This window comes from Eumetopias jubatus, unplaced genomic scaffold (genome assembly GCF_037043125.1).
Source record: "Eumetopias jubatus isolate StellerSeaLion01/CBP00866 unplaced genomic scaffold, mEumJub1_p1.0 scaffold_5, whole genome shotgun sequence".
Taxonomy (NCBI): Eukaryota; Metazoa; Chordata; class Mammalia; order Carnivora; family Otariidae; genus Eumetopias; species Eumetopias jubatus.
Window position 1 is genome coordinate 32,720,431 of NW_028274811.1, and position 17,982 is coordinate 32,738,412.

A 17,982-nucleotide genomic window follows, 5' to 3' on the forward strand; every position below is an offset into this window, starting at 1 on the left:
TAAACCCACCCTAGGAATTCCACAGATTCAGAGAAACTTCCCACTTTGGGATTATCTGCAGTTTGGGATTATATGAGCCCAGGGGGGCTTGCTCTGTGCGTCCCTGAGGTGAAGAGAAGACAGCTGCAGCTTGAGGATTAGCCCAAGCTGGGCAGATACAGGGGGCATTGAGTGAGGGCAAGGATATTCGGGCACAAATCTGTACCCACTGGGCTTTTGTTCTCTTTCAACCAGTTTCTATTGAGTGCTGCTTTGTGTCAGGCACTGTTTCAGGCTCTGAGTTTATAGGCCACGGTCTCAGGGAACCACAATGTAGTTGCCTTAGCCCCAAGAGTCAGGGCTGGGGCTGGTGCTGGCGTAGGAGACAAATTGTCCTTTCTCAGGTCGGTTTTCTCATCTGTAAAATGGGGACAGGAATCTGCCCCTTGTCTCCCAGGGAACTAGAGCCCACTGAGTCCCAGAAAGCGCGGGAAGGGTGGGGGTCTTTGAACCCAGTGTCGCTCCAAGTGCCCTAGGCTAGGAGTTCCAGGCCCTTCGCGCACCTGAGCTGAGGGGCGCGGCCAAACCCTCCCTACTGGTCCCTGTCGCTTCCGGCCCGCCGAAAAGAGGGGCCAGAGGGACGGCGGGTTTCCCCGTAAGGTAGGTTGCCAAGCCCATGCATCCCTCACAAAATAGGGAAGGTCCTCTTATTTTGTGTAAAGTTGCGGAGAAAAGAGATGAAGACGGGGCGCGCTGGGGGAGCTGAGCCTGGGCCGACCTCGTCAGAGCGCGGGGAGCTCGAGGCGCAGTGGCTGCGGCTCCGGCCTCAGAGCCTGCGGCGTCCAAGTGGCCAGAGCTGCGCTGGGAGGGAGGCGGAGGGAGGAGGGAGGGGAGCTGAGGTGGAGGGGGGGGAGGAGGAAGCGTCGAGTCCGGTCCGGGTTTTGCCGGCAGCCCCCGGGCAGCGTTCAGAGCTCCTGCCCGGGCGGGCGCGCGGCGGCGGCGGCGGCGGCAGAGGCGGCGGAGCCTGAGCGGGGATGTAGAGGCGGCGGCACTGGCGGCAGCAGAGGCGGCGGCGGCGGCGGCGGCGGCGAGAGCAGGCGCCCGAGCCGAGCGAGTAGATCGGCCGAACCTTGCCCCCCGAAGCCGGGCCCCGCGTCCCAGCCCTGCCCAGCCCGCGCCCAGCCATGCGCGCCGCCTGCTGAGTCCGGACGCCTCACGCTGCGCCCTCCGCCCGCCGCGCCGCGCTTCGCTCGGGGGTGATTAGTTGCTTTTTGTTGTTTTTTAATTTGGGCCGCGGGGAGGGGGAGGAGGGGCAGGTGCTGCAGGCTCCCCCCCCTCCCCGCCTCGGGCCAGCCGCGGCGGCGTGACTCCGGCTCCGGACCCGGACACGGCGGGCGGCGCGGCTGGAGCGGAGCGCACCGCGGCGGCGGTGCCCAGAGCGGAGCGCAGCTCCCCGCCCCACCCCTCCCCCTCGGCCTCGCGGCGGCGGCGGCGACCGTGGCGGCTTGGACGACTCTGAGAGCCGGTAGGTGTCGGGCCACGGCCCTCCCCCGACCCCCCCGGAGGCCGGCCCCCTCCCCTTCCCCGCCTACCTCCCTCTCCTCCCCCGGGGCCCGGTGCGCGGCCGGGGCCGGAGTTCGCTGCAAGTCGGCGGAAAGTTTGGCGGCGCGGGCTCCCCCGAAGTTCAGGTGCGGAGAGCCAGGGACTGGGAAGGAGGGGTCCGTGTTTGGGAGGGGCGGGGGGCACCCGCAGCCTGAGGCACGGACCCCTGGAGCCCCGGAGCCCTAGCGCCGGTGATCGCTCGGTGGCCGCTGCTATACCCAAGCCTCCCCAAGCCGCAGTCGGCTCGGTCGCAGATCACTGAGTACAGACAAAAAGAGGGGTTTTAGGGTCGGGGACTGCGGGTTGGGCGCCGTGCATTGGGGCCGAGGATCTCCCTGCGGGATTCCGTCCCCTCCCCAAGTACCCGAGCTTGAGGGCGCTGGGGCGGCGGGATCCCGGGTCCTCACCTCGGGTGTTGGGCGGGCGCTCCGCCTGCGGGGGCGGCTGATTGGAGATCTGCGGCGCACACTCCCCCCGTCGGACCCCTAGCAGCCCTGTGTTTTGGGGGCTACGGTAACTGCTGCCCCGGACCACGCGTGGCTGAGCCCCCCCCCCGCCCGCCCCGACTTGGAGGGGGCGGCGGCCACTTCTACATTTTCCCTCCGGTTACTCGCCCCCGCTGCCCGCGGGGTGCCTGGCGGGCTGATCAAGTTTGACCTTTTTTTTTTTTTTCCGTCAAACTATCACCCCCACCACCACCACCTCCGCTCCCCGCGGCCTCTCTCTCCCGTCCTCACTAGCCTTGGGGAGTCTTTCAGGCTGTCTCCGAGCCCCGCGTGGCCAAGCAGCGTGCAAAGCCAGGGAGGGAGAATGGGGGTGTTCCTCTAGCTGCGGAGTGTGGGAGGCGGGTGTCCCAGGCGCCTGCCTAGCTGCTCTGGCCCCAAATTTACCCATGAAGTTCGGCCCCAAGCCCCCCTCCCCTTTGCTTCCCTAGAGCGAGGGGCTGAACCGCCGCGAGAAGAATGTGTTAATTTTCTTGCTGGGGGAAGTTGTCCTCTCCCGGAATGGGCTGCTTTCCGGCGGGGAGCGCGGGGTGCGCCTGGCTTTGTTTATTTGTAGGATCGACAGAAAGTGATTGACCCCAGTTTATAAATGGGGGGCTGCCTCCGGGACCTGTCAGAAAAGCTGAAGCGCCCAGTGAGGGAGCAAGATAGCTTTTTTTCCCCCCGGCTCGTAAGGGGTGCGCGGAGTTGGGCTGGTGCCATGGGCTGCAAGGAGGCAGCAGCAGATTTGGGGGATTCTGTAGGGACTCATCCGGAAAGACCCGCACCTTCCTCCTTCAACTGAGACGGGGGTCTGAAGGGCTAACAGCCGCGCCCTACTTTGCCCCCTGGATCCTGGGTGGTCTTCGAGTCGCATCTTCGCGTTGGGGGGGAGCTGAACCGGGATCCGGCGAGCCAGCCAGCCTCTTGACCTCCTCCGTTCCCCGAGCGGCGGGCGCTGTTCGGAGTCCTCGGTTTTGTGGTGGGCCCAGTACCCCCGCCCCGCGCTTGCTCAGGAAGCGCTGGGGAGGGGGGCTTGTGTGATCGTTCGGCCCTCGCCCCCGCCGGAGCCGCCCCGGGCGGCTGGCAAACAGAGTCCCTTTCAAGTTTTCCGCTGGGGCCGCCTGGCGGGGGCTGCGTGCGCGGTCGCTGCGGACTTGTTTGGAGCGCTATTTGAACGCCCGGCGCCACCTCAGCTGCCCCGGCCCGCGGGGGCGGGGGTGTCCTTCCGTGCAACTAAGAGCATTTAAATTAGAGGTTTTTACGGGTCTTACTGGCCTCAGTTTGACGTGAGACCCCCTCCCGAAAGACCCCGTGTCCTCGGTCCCAACTGCCGCAGGAAACCTAGGAACTGGTACCCGAAATCTTTTCCCAGACCCCTTTTTGAGAGCGATGAGGGGGAGACTGAGGTCGGTGCTACCTACTACTGCGTAGTGTTGATTTAGCAGTTTCCCTGGATGAGACTCAAGCAAGAGCTGGTGGGGGGGCGGGGGGTAGTGGCCCGCTCTGCAGCTGTCACCCCCCTCCCAGAACGGAAATCGTTCTCTCCTTGGGGAGGAGGGAGAGGGGGTGATTTTTGTCCTGGGAAGGAGTGGGAACAGCTGAGGAAAGGTTGGCCTCTGAGTTTGCAGTCAGCCCTGGGGAGCTTGGTAGAAGCACCCCCACCTCGTCTTGGCATGAGCTGGGGCTCTCCCAGGGAAGCGCCTAGCCAGCCTTGTGGCTCCCTTTCCCAAGCCGCCTCCCTTTCCGAGGTGGGGGCAGAGGTTCCTCTGCAGAAGACAGACCCTTGGCTGACTGGCTGTCCCTTGGCGCCTTATTTATGTGTGTATTTGGGCCCGGCTGTTTTCCCGGCTCAGCAGGTGACCCTGGCCTGGGCCTCCTATCTCTCCCCCGACAGAGCCTGTTGACTTACCCGTGGGCCAGCGGCCTCGTCTTTATCACGTGAGGCCTGGAATGTCCACCCGGCTGGGCTGGGCCGGGTGGGGGAAGGGAGAAGGAGGGGAGGATTCTGCATCCAGGGCCCAGGCCAGCACACGCCTCTGTTCCATGGGCTCCCACTGTGAGCGCCCCCCTCCCCCGCTCTTGATCCCTCTTTCCGCTTTTTGCCTGCCTTCTACCCATTTGGCAAGTATGAAACTGAGGCTTATAGGAGTGTGGCAGGCAGGGTTGTATCTGGATAAAGAACCAAGTCTCTGGGAATTAAATACCTCCACCTTCTTTAGGGCCCCACCTAGTTATTTATGGGAGAGTGGAAGGGAATGGGGGTCTCTCTGGGGGGTAGGGGTGTGGGCTGGGCTGAGGTCAGCTGACATTTTAGGATGCAGAATAGGGTGGAGGAATGAGGGGGTGTACCGATGAGCCAGACCCAGGCCTGCTTTCCTAGAGCCTGCTGTCTGGTGGGGTGACCATTAAGGCAGAACTAACTCCCCAGTCATGGTGCTCTGGAGCATGGCCTTATTGACCAAGGATGGGGCAGGGCTCACTTATTGTTGTTACTGTTATCATTACTGTCTATTTTTTATATGTAAATAACTTAGTCATTTATTGCCCCAGTGTTTATTTTTTGAGCACCTACTGTGTGTCAAGCCCCACCTTTCTGGGGCTGCTGAAATGAATCACTTACTTGGCCCTGCTCTGGAGGCCCGCCCAGGGTAGAAGCTCCTCCCTCTTTCCCCACCCCCTGGGGCCTGAATTGGGGCTTCCCCCCCTTTATTCTAGTGCTCTCCCTCCCTGATCCCCACCACCTGGTGCTGTCCTAGCCTGTGTATGTGTGCCTGTGTGTGTGAAGTGTCCTTGATTAAGTGTATTAATAGTTAAACTCTCACTCATAGCTGGAACTCACCAGACCACAAAAAGCCTCCCCAGTTACTCACGCGCTACTGCCCAACAAGAATATCCCACTCAAGTTTTTTTTTTTTCTTTCTCTTACTTTCCCCTTCATTCCCCCCAACTCTGAGCCCACCTCCCAGGCTACAGGCAACGAGAAAGGGCTGGCCCCCTCAAAGACCCAGGAATCCCCCCAACCAGTCCACCTGCCCCCTAAACCCAAGGCAGTGCTAGATGAGTCTGTGTGAGTCTAGTCTGTTGGTCTGGGATTTGGGAAGCTAGGTGGTATGTGTGCTTATGACTCAGGGCATGTCCTATCTGAATCTGTGTGTTGAATGTGTGCGTGTGCGTGTGTGTGTGTGTCTGTCTTGCGGGGTGGGAGTCTCCGCCCATGTATATTTGTGTATCAGGGCATGTGTATCTGAGGGTCTCGGAGTTGTGTGGGTCTCCATTGCATCTGTACTTGTGTGTTTGTGAATCTGAGTATCTGTCTGAAAGTTGAATTTATCCTTGTGAATCTGGGAATGTGCATATTCTGAGTTGCATGTGCTTAGAATTTTGGAGTGTGTACTCGTGATTTGTGTATATCTTTGTGATTTGTATATTCTTGTAAATCTGGGAGAGTCTGACTCCCTGAGTAGTGTGTCTGAATTGGGAAAGTGGTGTGTGAATCTGGGAGTGGGCATATTTGAGCTGTGCGGGCTGTGAGTGGTCTGTGTCTTTCTTTCGTGGCTGGTGTCTGTGTTCCTTTCTCTTTCTCTATCTGTCTGCCCGGCTGTCTTTCTGAGTCTCTCCCTCTCTGGTTGAGGCCCTGAGTGTGTGTGTGTGTGTAGCATTGAACCTCTCCCACCCCGTCCTTCCCCTCCTCTGCCCTCCCTGGCAGTAACTGGGCAGCCTCCCCGTCTGCCTGCCTGCTGGGAGTTTTGGAAGCTGTGGAGGGAGACAGGCTGGGGCCGGGGTGACAGCGCGTATCCACGGCGATGGCAGCCTGTGATTATGGGAATAAAAGGATTTTAAGGTCATGGGTGTATTTTTTTTTGTTCTGTGTCCCCCCCCCCCTCCCACTTTGGTGGAACTGGTGGCAGCAAAGGGCCAGAGCTGTGTGTCTGCAGGTTGGGAGTCTGTCCCCACACAAGTGAACGTGGATATGTGGTGCTTTTCTGGGAGCGTGAACACGTGTGTACATGCATGAGCAGAGCCTGTGAGAATGTATGTTCTTGGTGTGTCTGTCTGCCTCATCCCCTGTGAGAGTCCACAGGGCTGTCCCCTGCGGGAGAATTCCCAGGAAAACTTCTTGCTTCTGGGTGTGACATGGAGCTGGAAGCCTACGGTCCTCTATGTCCTGAAGAGCCGTCTGGCCCCAGTCCTTGCCTACCCGACCTTCCCTCCACAGTAGGGTGTCTTTGGCCAGAGACTGGCTAGGCCCAGTCACCTGGGCCAGGCCACATCTTGGGGTGTCAGTGCCCCTGGCCCCGCTCCAGCCCCTGTAATTGCATTCTGCCGCCTAATCCCCCGCCAGCTCAATTAGATCGCAAATTCTTCTTCATTTCCTGCCTCTGATGCTGGCCTCCCTCTGGGCTCGCGGGGCCTGGGAGAGAGGGAGGGGATCCTGCCCCCTTTCCGCCAGCACTGGGGGCTCTTACAGGGGTGTGATTAGTTGCTGGCACACTGGCCCTGGGGTGCAGGTTGGAACCCTGGGGCCCAACAGGAACGGGCTTCCGGTGGCCCTCTTTGGATGAACCTCAGTATCCCCACACTGGGGGAGGGGCTTGCATTATCTGGTACCTGGGCTCTAGATAGACCAGGCAGATCCCTCTACGCCAGGCCCCTAGACAGTGCCCTCACCCTGGGTTCCCACGGGCTCCGCTCATGTTGTGTTTCCAGAGCAGTTGCTGGTCACTCCCTAGCACAGCAGTTGTAACCTTGTTTTCGACCTTTTAATGGTGTGTGTTCTGGGGGTCAGTAGGACCACTGAGCTCTTCTCTACTGGGTCCTCCTAACTCCCTCCCTTGACCTCACCCAGACAAGTGTGTTTGAGCACCGGCTCTGGAGCCAGACGTGGCTCCAAATTCTGGCCATGCCACTGTCTAGCTGGATATATGACTTTTGGGTGAGTTGTCTCTCTGATCCTCAGTTTCCTTATCCCTGAAATGGGATAATAAGAGTGCCTGCCTCACAAAGCCATTTTCAGGTGGACACAGGGATGGTTGCTTAGTGCCCAGCACCAGTGGCTAACCCACAGCATGCAATAAAAGTTGGCTTCTTTGGTGACGAGGACTTCACATCCCCCAGTGAAAAGGAAGAAAAGAATATGTGCCTCACCCTTAGCATTTCTGTCTCCATTCCGCTCATTACCAGGTGTGTGATGTTGGGCACATCACTCTGCCTCTCTGGGTTTTTCTTCCCCTTCTGTAGAATGGGACTGATAGAGAGGCCTGACCTCACAGGACTCAGGGGAGAGCTATCCACGTGCACATGCTTGGCCCCAGGGGCCCGCCCTAGCAGGTTTTCAACATATTGCTTGCCCTCTTTTTCCTTTCCTCACACCAAGCCTAGGGTGGTATGGGGCTGGCAAAGACACAGGCTCAGGCACGAGGGGACTGGCCAAGGTCATGAGGCTGGTAATGGGGCCTGGGTGGGGTGGGAGGGCTAGGGGCTGACCTGCTGGCTTGCTCGCTCGCTTACTCGCTGGCTCAGCTGAGCTGTGAGGCATGGACTTCCCTCCCCGCTGGTCTCTGTGGAAAGTGGTGGCTTGGCTGATTTTTTCTGTAAAGGGGAAGCTGGATGTCTACTCCTTCCCCAGGAGGCACCCGTGCCAGTGGCTGTGCTGACAGGCCTCCTGGCCTTCTTGCTAGGGTAGCTGGCAGCTCTGGAAGGCCCACTGCACACAGACCAGCAAGAGGGAAGAGGGAACCGCAAAGGTCCCCTGCCATCCCTAATCCCCACGGCCCCTCCCACCCTCAGCCTGTTCCTTTTGGCTGGAAAGACAGAAAGGAGCCCCTGCAGGAGAGTTGGGGAGACTGGCTCTGCTGGAGGTGGTGGGGAGGGGTGGGGTGGGGTGGGGAGTGAGGTGCCCTCTGCTTCAGGGTCCCGGTGGCTCCCTGGCTAGTCTCCTTATTTCTATGACCTCTGTCACTCACTGGCCTAGGCTCTTTAATATTTCATGGCCCATGGAGCCAGCCCCCTGCCCCCTAGCCCCCTTTGTCTGTCTGCTAGCCCCCCTCCTTGGGGCATCCCTGTCGCTGAATTGCTGAATTACTGACCCCAAGAGGCTGCCTCTGCCTTCCCCCAACCGGCCCTAACACCTCCTCTGTCCCTCCTGACCTGCCTCCCCCACACCTCTCATGGTCACACCTTCCATCTCTCCTACACACCGTCTCCCCTTTTCTGACATCTGTGACCATCACCCTGCCCTTTTCCTCCATTTTCCTCTTTTTTGGCCGCCTCCTTCTCAGCGGAACAGAAACCGTGGCAACTGGTCTGTCCGCCTGCTCCCCTGTCCACCCCTTCCTGCCCCCTCCCCCTGGCTACGCTGGGCGTGAGAGCTGGTTTTATTTATTTTTCTGTTTGTTTGGGAAGAGGGCAGTGGCAGTTCTGGGCCCTGGCAGAGCAGCGGGCAGGCGGGCCGTGCTGGCCTCCCAGGAATGTGGCCGGGACGCCCCGCGCTATATTTACTCCCCTCCAGCTGCCGGCCCCAGCAGGGCAGAGCCAGGCCTGCCCGGTGGCCCTGGGGGAGCCCTGTACCCAGCCTCCCCTGTCCAGCAGACCCCCACGTAGCCCTGGAGCCCACCACTCCCCCCCACTCCGGCCGCGACCTCTCCAGGCCTGCCGGCAGGAACACCCACATGCCATGCCAGTACAGGCATAAGTATGGATGCTGGGGCCTGATTCCCGTGGGGCAGCACCTGGCAGCCCCACGCCCCCACCCAGGGGCCTAGCCTAGGCCTGTAGTCTGGTGGCCAGAACTATGCAAAGCATCTTTCCGGGGCTCTCCCCACCAGGCCCGGTCCCTGCTCTTGCCGCAGTCCCCTCGGCTCTGTGCTCAGTTTTGCTGGCCGGGGGGTAGGGGTGGGGGGGCTGGGGCAGCCTTGAGCAGCTGTGCTCCCTGCACGTAACTTGCCGTCTGCTGGACCTCCTAGGTTCCTCACTCGGACGTACGCGTGCACACCTAAGCGCTCGGACATACGTGTGCAGCACCCGTGAGCACACCCTGCAGCGTGCCTTCCTTAGAGCAGGGCCCTGCCTCCTGTCATTGGTTCCCTCATCCATCAGATACTTGGAGATTTTTGTGAGCCCGCTCCTTGCCAGGCTTGCAATGGGACATGGCAATGACTGCTTCCTGTACCCCCAGTGCCTGGCACCAGCTGAGTGTTTGAAGAGCTTTAGCTACTGTGCTAATCAATTGCTGTCCTCCAATTATTACTATAATAATAATATGTTGTCACAATGGTGATGGCAACGGCTAACATCCTAAACCCTGACTGGGGCAGGCACTATGTTAGTGGCTCTCGAGCCTTCGCTTCCCTTAAATCCCCACAGTAGCCCTGTGACTGGATGCTCTTAGCATCCCCATATACAGATGAGGAAACTGAGACCGGAGAGTTTGTGACTTGCCCCAGGACTTGCCATGTGGGATTAGGTCCTGGTAGAGCCCTTGACTGGCTGTGAGCACCGTGAGAACAGCCACGGTTGGTCTGCTTGTTTAGGGTACCTTCCACGGTGCCAGGCACACTGCGGCCCCTCCCCTGAGTTTGTTGACTAGAAGCCTTGCTCTCTCCTTCTTGAGGCCCCTCATTTCCCTGGGGAGGGGCCTGGCATGTGGTGGGGGGTGGTGATTGGCCAGTTGGATGAATGAAAGAATGAATGAACGAACAAATGGCCAGACGATTTCTGTGGGAATGAGTGCTCTCAGGAGACAGTGGGGCAGGAGATGTGCTTGTGCTGGTGATCCCACTGGTATGTGGAGATGTGTTGTGCCTGCCGAGGGTTCCCATAAGTGAGGTGGGGGCGGGTCTGAGAGATGTGGCCAGAGACCAACAGGCTGCTGGGGCCTAGCCCTTGAGCAGGTCATGTCATCTCCCAGGACCTCAGTTTTTCCATCTGTCAGATGGGCTCGAGAGCCTTTGTCCTGGCTGGCTGTCAGCTGGCTGTCAGCTGGCCTGGCCTGGGATTGGCCTGGGAGCCTGAGAGGTGAGGGACCGTGGTGGGAAAGAGGAAGCAGTGGGTGGTGAAGACAGGAAGATGAAGCGTGGAGCTTGGCTTGGAACCTGAGAAGCAGGGAGACCAGCCCTGACCTGACACCCATCCTCCCTCCGAGCTGCAGGGTGGAGGTGCAGGTTCACAAACCCCTAGCTACCCGCTCTCGTTCTGGCAAGGGCTGGGCTTCCTGACATCTGCGGCGTCAGTGGCTGTGTGTGCCACGAGGGGGTGGCCTGCCCTCCGGGACTAGACCAGCTCTGTCTCCAGGCCCAGAGGCTCCCCCCAACCTCATTTCCAGTTCCTGTTGACCCTGATGGGAGAAACCCAGGCCCTCTCCTGCCTGACCCACCTTCTCCAAAGCTAGATGGGGAATCGGTTAGCTGGGCCCATAGCTCCAGGTGAGAGTGGGCTTGGCCCCCTTCCTTCCTGGGAGTGTTAAGATCTTGGTGGCCTAGAATTTTTAGTCACAGGAATTTAGAATCAGAATGCTTGGAGCAGAGGGATTCTTTTCAGGATTCTTGTCGTGTTGGGATTCTAGAATCACAGAACCATGAGTTTTACTGCAAAGGAAGCGTGAATGGTCATGTTTCAATCTTGTTTGACGCTAGGGGACATTGAGGATCTGAGAGGAGGGGCTTCCCTGTGGTGCCCTCAAGTGACATGAGTATATATACCTGAGACAGAAACCCAGTTTGGCCTCTGGTCTGCCCTGCTTTGGAGATTTGGCTGGCGTGGGCCCAGTCAGGGAGCAAGGGGGATGCGGCTGGCCTGTAGGCACAGGAGGGGTCCTCACGGCGGTGCCCACCCACCCGCTGCCCACCGCCTGCTGCCCACGCTTCCCGAGGCACCAGTGTGAGGAGGAAATGCCGGCTGTTGCTTCCAGCGACAGCCGGCAGGGCCGGGCGGCTTCCCAGCTCCCCCTCTGATTCATGGCCGCCTGCAGCTTCCCCCTCCCCTGGGGGCCTCGGCAGCCCCATCTGTGCAATGGGGACAGGAGGCTCTACCCCAGAGTCTAGCGTCACAAAGACAGTCTATTGGGGGTTCTTTTCAGGACCACCGTGAAGCTTTGAGAATGTTGGGAGGCTAGCCTGGGATAGCCAGCTGGGCATTTGGACCCAAAGCACTGAGCAGTTCTGCTTGGGGTTACACTAATGCCTCCAGGAGTCTGGGCGTTGCCGAATGGGTTCCTGGGGCAGAAAGTGTGGTGGTGGTAAAAGGAAGAGCACTGGATGGGAGGCCTAGGTCACCGGGCTCTCTCTCGACCTCAGTATACCCATCTGCAACATGGAGGGTGATATTCCATGAGGTCCCATTCAGTGTCGCCTCTGCCTGGATAGGCGCCGGGTGGTGGAGATACTAGGGAGGCCGAGGCCAGTAGCAGAGCTGTGCGGCAGGGAGGGGGCCTCTTTGGCTGCGGACACGGGGTAGGAGTGTCATTTGGCTGCAGGGGTGGCTCTGGGAGAAGGAATGAGGTAGGGGGGAGATAAGGAGCCTGCCAGCAAGGCAGTGTCCAGCGGAAAATCCCAGCCATTCTCAGGAAGTGTTTCCTCCACTGGTCTCCTGGGAGGGAGGCAAGGCAAAGCCGGAAGGAGGGTAGTTGGGGGCAAACAAAGTCCCCCAGCCAGTCTAAGTGGAGATGTCCCAGGCCTGGCAGCTGGGCGGGTGTGCCCCTCGCACTGCAGGAGGGCTGGAACGCACCCCCCACCATGCTCTAAGGCTGGGCCTGTGGTAGGAGGCCAGGACTGCCAGGAGGGGCTGGGCCATAGTCCAGATTTCAAAGCCTTCCCCAGGGGCCTCGTGGTGCCCTCCGCCCTGTCCTGAGCTGCCGCCGCGGGGGTGGCAGATGCTGTTTCATCGGCTGAGGCGAGTGGGAGGCCTCCGGAAGGTCCTCCTGGGAGGTTCCGGGGGGCAGTGGGGGTGTGGGCAGCTGCCGCCCAGCCAGAGCTGGCTCACAGTGGCCTCCCAGGTCCCTCAGTGCCCCAGGCTTGGGGGCCGGGGGTGGTGCTTTGGAATTGAGACTGGTCCTCCCTGCCTTTGCTCCCCTCCCCGCCTTCGCCCCCCCCACGCTCCCCCCCCCACTGCCCACCAAGCTTCTTGGCTCTGGCCCCCTCCCATCCCTGGCTGCGTCTGCAGAGCCCCCCGGGGAAGGCAGGGGAGGAGGCGCAGCGGGCTCAGAACAGCGGGTGCCCGTGCAGCCAAGTATTTGCGCGAGCTGTCAGAGACAGACAGGCATGTGGGGAATTTGGTGCGTGTGGGGCTGGGGGAAGCAGCCGGGTGGGCAGGCAGGCAGGAGGGAGGAAGGTGGGGCCGTCTCCCCCCGCCTGTTGAACCCTGCGGAGACCACCATTCTCCCCAGCCCAAAGCAGAAGGTACATCTGGCGCTGTCTTCCTGCCTGTACCGGTACGGTGAGACCGGGACCCTGGCTGGGGTCTGAGAGGGTGCTGACGCCGGGGAAGGGGCTGCCATGCTGAGGACCGGAGCCCGGGAGAGGCTGTCTGGTGGAGTGTGGAGCCAGGCAGGAATCCGGGTTGTGCCCGACTGTGGCCTCCAGGAAATAGCAGCTGTCATGCTCCCGTGTGTCCCCACCCCCACCCCCCAAGCCTGGCACAACTTGTTTCCTGGCCAGGGTCCGGCTGGGGCAGATTGGAGGAGCCTGGTATTGCCCAGTCTGGGCAAGGAACAGGCTGGGTGGAGAGGCCATGTTTATAAGCCTACAGGTACTTGGGGTGCTGGGGAGGGCCCCCCCCGAGCCATTCTTTCCCTGAAGCAGGTTGGAGTCACTTGGAGGAGGGGACCTTGTCCCTTATTTCCCTGGACAGAGACCCCCAATTTAGTCACCTTTGTGGTCTGCTCTCCGCAGCAGGACCTGTTAGGCGTGTGAGGGCCTAGAGCTGAGGAACACTTGAGGTTTCGTATCTGAGAGCCCAGAGAGGGGGATACACTGGCCTGAGATCACACAGTGGGCTCCCCAACCTTCTCCCTGCCCTCATGTGGGTGGGGCCAGCGGGAAGAGGTGAACTTTGGGGGTTTGCTGGGGTGGGGGGGACTATATTTAGTCAGCCCTGCAGAGCCAGGGGGCCCCTGGGAGCAGCTGTTAGTGTGGGGGGGGGCAGACAGAGGCCTGAAGCTGCATTTAGTCTGGACAGAAATATCCTCCCCCCACCCACCCACCCACTGACTGGGCGGCCAGGCTGCGGGCTTGTCCCCTGAGGGGCAGCTTGCCTGGGCCTGGCGGCCGGCGGGACAGGCAAGATGACCCGATAGGCTTTTCCCAGCTCAGGTTTCGATGAAACAGGAACCGGAGCCGCAGCCTGGGCTGTGGGGGCCAGGGCAGCCGGAGCCGTGTGGGCCGGGGCCGCCTCCCCCTGCTCCCCCCCCTTCTCCCCGTGTTGCAGCCTCCCATTCTCCAAGGCCTGGGGAAGCAGCAGGTTATTTATCAAGCCAGCCTCCCTGCCGTGTCTGCCTGTGCCTCCCCCTACCATAACCCCCCCCCCCCCCCCCCCGCCTTGCGCTGGCGGCCATGAGCCCAGCAGAGCAGGGTGAGCTGGGCGGGCAGGCGGCAGGATGAGCTCAGGAGACGTGAGTCACCCCATCCCTAGCAGCCCCACGAGGCCCTGCGGCCTGGCAGGCAGAGTGCACTCACGCACTCCCCACATGGCACACCCCGGGGCACACGCTCGGGACAGACATGTTCACTGAGCGCACGTAGTTCCCCACAGCCCGGCACACGCAGCAGACACACACAGCATGGCCCGATCGCATCAGCTGTGGACACCCCAGAAGCGCGCTCACGCGTATGCTGCCCGCCCCGGCCTCTGGCACGCACACACGCCGGCACACACGTAGGCAAATGGCCCCACAGAGTCACGTGTGGGCGTTCCGCACTCCCAGGAGGACCCCAGACCCCGCTCTGGCAAAGCAGCTGTAGGTCTGCTCCGTGCTCAGGCCGCGGCCGCCCGCTTCCATAGGATTGGGCCGGGAGACCCGACACTACAGCGCCTGGTGTGTGCGCACACACCAGACGCAGTTGGGGCTCCACTTAGCCACATCCCACCTTTAGGGTCACACAAAAGAGGCCTGGTCCTTGGCCATGTAGAGTCAGCTGGGTTCTGTTGGGCGGGTGGGAAGGGAACTGTTTTTTCCGCCATTCCCCGGCCGGCTTGGCCTTCTCTGGGGGCAGAGGCCTAAGTCTCAGGCCTGGAAGTGATAAACCCACCTTGCCCTCCAGGATGGGGAACTCTGACCTGGGCAGAGCGTGTTGGGGGTGAGTGGGGGAGAGGTGCAGAGGAGCCAGGGAGAGGAAAGTCCTGGCAAAGAAAAGCCGTGGAAAATCAGTTTTCTGGGGAGGGCCAAGTGGCCAGCTGCTGCCCCCAGTAAGGGGGCCGGTTCCTGGGGAGATTGGGGGGTGCTGGAAATTGGGGAAGGGCCCCCCTTGACCTACTGGGCTGTGCCCCAGGAGCCTGCCTGCTCACCCTGGCACCTACTTTCCTCAGTTCCCTTGGCTCCCCCGTCTCTCATTATCTCCCCCACCTTGCAGCCAGTACCCTGAGACTTAGAATTCAGACATTTTTCCTGGTTCTTAGTCTACTGGCCTGCAAAATGGGTACAGAGCTGACCTGAATACAAGGAGGGGCTGAGCTGCTGGGTTGGAGGGATGCCCTCGGGGGGCTTGTAGGCTTCTGCGCAGTGGGTCTGGGGCTTGCCTTCCCTGGATTGGGCAGAGCTGGGGGCATAACTCTTTTTCATACACTGAAAAAAACACCAGTTTTCAGGTGAGAGAATTGAGTCTGATGGGTCTGACTTCATGGTCATGAAGGGCTTTAGACACAGCCACCCAACACCCAGACTACAGATCATTCTGGATCTACAGGATTGAGAGAGCCCAGGGAGGGAGATTCAAGGGGCAAGTGACTGTTACGACTCAGGCCCAGGCTAGCTCCCCCCCTCCTGGCCACGCATATCTCCCTCATAAAGGCCTAGACAATGGTCAGGGAGGGGAGAGGGGCCCAGGCATGCTGAAGTAAACAAACAGCAGCAGTCAGTCAGGAGGACTGGATGTCCTCTGAGCCTTGGACTCTGGAGTAGGACAGGCCTAGGCTCCAAACTTGGCTTGATCACTGCCTACTTTGCTATCACAGGCTGCTCTGACCTCACTTTTGCCACCTGGAAAATGGGTATGAGCCTTATCTCTGTGTCTCAAAGCTGCAGGACCTGAAGTAGGTGGTGGGGTGTGGTTCTCACTGTGTCACACACCTGGATCTCCAGGTGAGTCCGGACCTCCTCCCGACCTGACTGCTCCACCAAAGCTGGCATTTTCCTGGGAGGGGTACCCCATAATACGGACTCCTTAATTAGACTGTCTTGGATTTAGCCTTCTTTAGGGCTGTTCTCAGATGGGAATGCTCAGGTGGGGGACTGAAGAGGCTGATCCTGGGGTCGCAGAGAGGGGGGAGCATCCAACCAATGGGTTGGATCCAGGGAGAGGAATGTGGAGTCCTTGGGTGCCTGGACATTCCTGGGGGCTTTACGATATGGGAGGAAACAGAGCCAACCATAGATCCCCGGCATTCTCAGTTCCCCAACCCCTCAGTACACAGCAAGACCACAAGTTAGACTCAGCAGGGACTTCCAGGTGCCACATGGGTTCTTTGCAGTGTCGTGAGGGGCTAGGCACACACCTGTATGAAGGAGCGGTCGGGACCATTGGAGATGGAAGGAGTGCTGACATAGAGCAGGCCGTGCTGGGGCCTGGGAGGTGGAAGGAAAGGTTGGCAGGATGTACAGGTGGGTTCTTCCTGTGGCCAGAAAAGGCATGCAGGCCTGGACAGCGGAGTGCTGCCCCCCTTGCAGACTTTATACCTCTGTCATTCGCTCCTCTCCCTATGTTCCTGCAGGTAAGTGGACGGGGGAGGAGTGCTCTCCGTGGGGCTGGGGAAACCGAAGCACAGGGATTGGCTCAGACTCAAAGGCAGACAGTGACAGAACCGGGGCCACAACCTCGGTTACTTGGCACCCCTGGCTTGAACAGTCCTTACCACTCTTTTGCTGGCTGATGATGGCGGTAAAAATAATAACGGCCATCATTTGTTGAGCACCTATCATTTGTTGAGCACCTTCTGGGTGCTGCCCTGCCCTGAGAACTTGTGTCCTCTCCAGGACCCAGACGAGGGTGGGGCTGTCATCATGTGCATTTCACAGACCAAGGAATGGCCTTAGCAAGGTCAAGCAAATTCTCTGAGGTCACCTAGGCTGGGGGCTACAGAGGAACCCTGATTCCAAAGCCCACTTGGACCCTTTCGTGACCTGAACCTGTGCCTGGGGGCAGGGGCGGCAGGCCTACGCATCCTCCGTAATCCCATGATGAATAATGTTCCTAGTTGGGCCAGCCTCCTCCCCACCTATGCCCAGCCCCTGGCTGTCCTGGGGACCTCTGCTATCTCAGGGCACTCCCCAGGTTTGGACCCAAGGCCCTTGGGACTGCTGACTCCTTGGGCCTGGGAAGGGTGAGCCTGATGCATTGGGAGTGCGGTAGGGGGCCAGGGGATGCACCAGGGAGCAGATTGATACCCCTTAGGGTTTGGGGGATGTCCTTGCAGATAAGTTCTGGGAAACTTAATTACTAGGCTTGTGGGAGCCACTTGGGGGCCTGGTCAGGGTCTTATACCTCCCCCATCCCCACCCTCCCATCTTCCTGGGGAGTCCTTTCCCTTCTAGGGAGCTCTGCACAGAGTAGTTGAGAAAGTGTCCTTGAGCTGGAGATACCTTCTATATACAGGGGCAGCCCCAGCAGTGACCCCAGCTCCCCCCTCCCCAAGTGATGTGTCTTAGCCAAAGACAGCACCAGGCACAGTGTGGCCCTAGGTCGGGGCTCACTAGAGGTCACTGAGTCAGGTTTGTGTTCTCTCAAATGGAGGGGCAGACTCTGGGTTTAGGGTCCTGGGCTGTGTGGTAAGTCACTTCCCCTTTCCGGTCTCAGTTTCTGCATTTGTGAAATGACTGAGAGTCTGCCATGCACAGTCTCTGGGGGAGGGGTAAGTTAGTCAGACACACACCCACGTGCCTTCTCCTGGCGTCCCCAGGTCCCCCGTGCACAAGGTTCCTGCAGCCCTCACACTGGCCACGGGTCCAGGGGGAGCAGGGCAGGCTCTAGAGTTGGGCCAGCCAGGGTTTTTTAGTCTCACCTCCACCGTCCACACTTACTGCCCCACTCCGCTCTGAGAATCAGTGTCCTCATCTGTGAGATGGGTGGACCATGGTGCTTACCTCTTTGGGCTCCTGTGGGGATAAAACAAGATCCTGTATGGACAGAACACCTGGTACAGACTCTGCTGATGGTGGTGACAGTGGAACCCCCACATACACCCTGAGCTGTCCTCTTGGTACCTCGGTCCTCAGCGATTCTGGGAGGGAGACAGCGCCAGTCTGCTGGCTCAGCCGGCTTGGCCACTGACCTTCAGAGCACCCAGGCTGTCAAGGCCGCCTGCCGGGCAGGCAGGGAGGGGCGCCGGCCAGTTCCTCGGCTGGTGCTCCCCGCCCTGCTCCCACTCTCCTCTCTCTCTCTGCGCCTGTGTGCGAGCTAATTAATCTCAGCCCCTTTGGGAAATTAGAACGCTGCAGCCGCGGCCTTCTCAGCCTCACAGTGCCTGTGCTGCTAGTGGGCCCTGCCAAGACCCACCGTGGTTTGGGGGCACGGGGTGGGGGATGGGGGCAGCAGGATGAGCTGGGCAAGCATGAGTCTCCCTGAGCGCCCCCACCTTCTGACTGGGGGCTGGGGTGGGGTGGGCTCTGACATCTCAGCTCTCTTCCCTTCCAGACGGCATTCATAAGGACATCAGGCAATTGCTTTGCTGGGGTGAAACCCAACCCCCAGCACCTCCCTGCCCTGGTCCTGGG

At 60.2% G+C, this 17,982-nt stretch overlaps 1 protein-coding gene across 2 annotated transcripts in view; it reads left to right on the forward strand.

The window, feature by feature from the left end:
• The first annotated feature begins 977 nt into the window (after positions 1 to 977).
• The window catches only part of CXXC5 (CXXC finger protein 5), a 35,362-nt gene continuing 18,357 nt past the window's right edge, over positions 978 to 17,982 (forward strand). The window contains exon 1 of one of the 2 annotated variants that reach the window (XM_028103617.2): positions 978 to 1,504. The gene's annotated coding sequence lies outside the window, so the exon portion shown is untranslated. Of the gene's footprint in view, positions 1,505 to 1,579; positions 1,668 to 17,982 lie in introns of those variants that run through there. The other variant, XM_028103618.2, reaches the window with a different exon arrangement.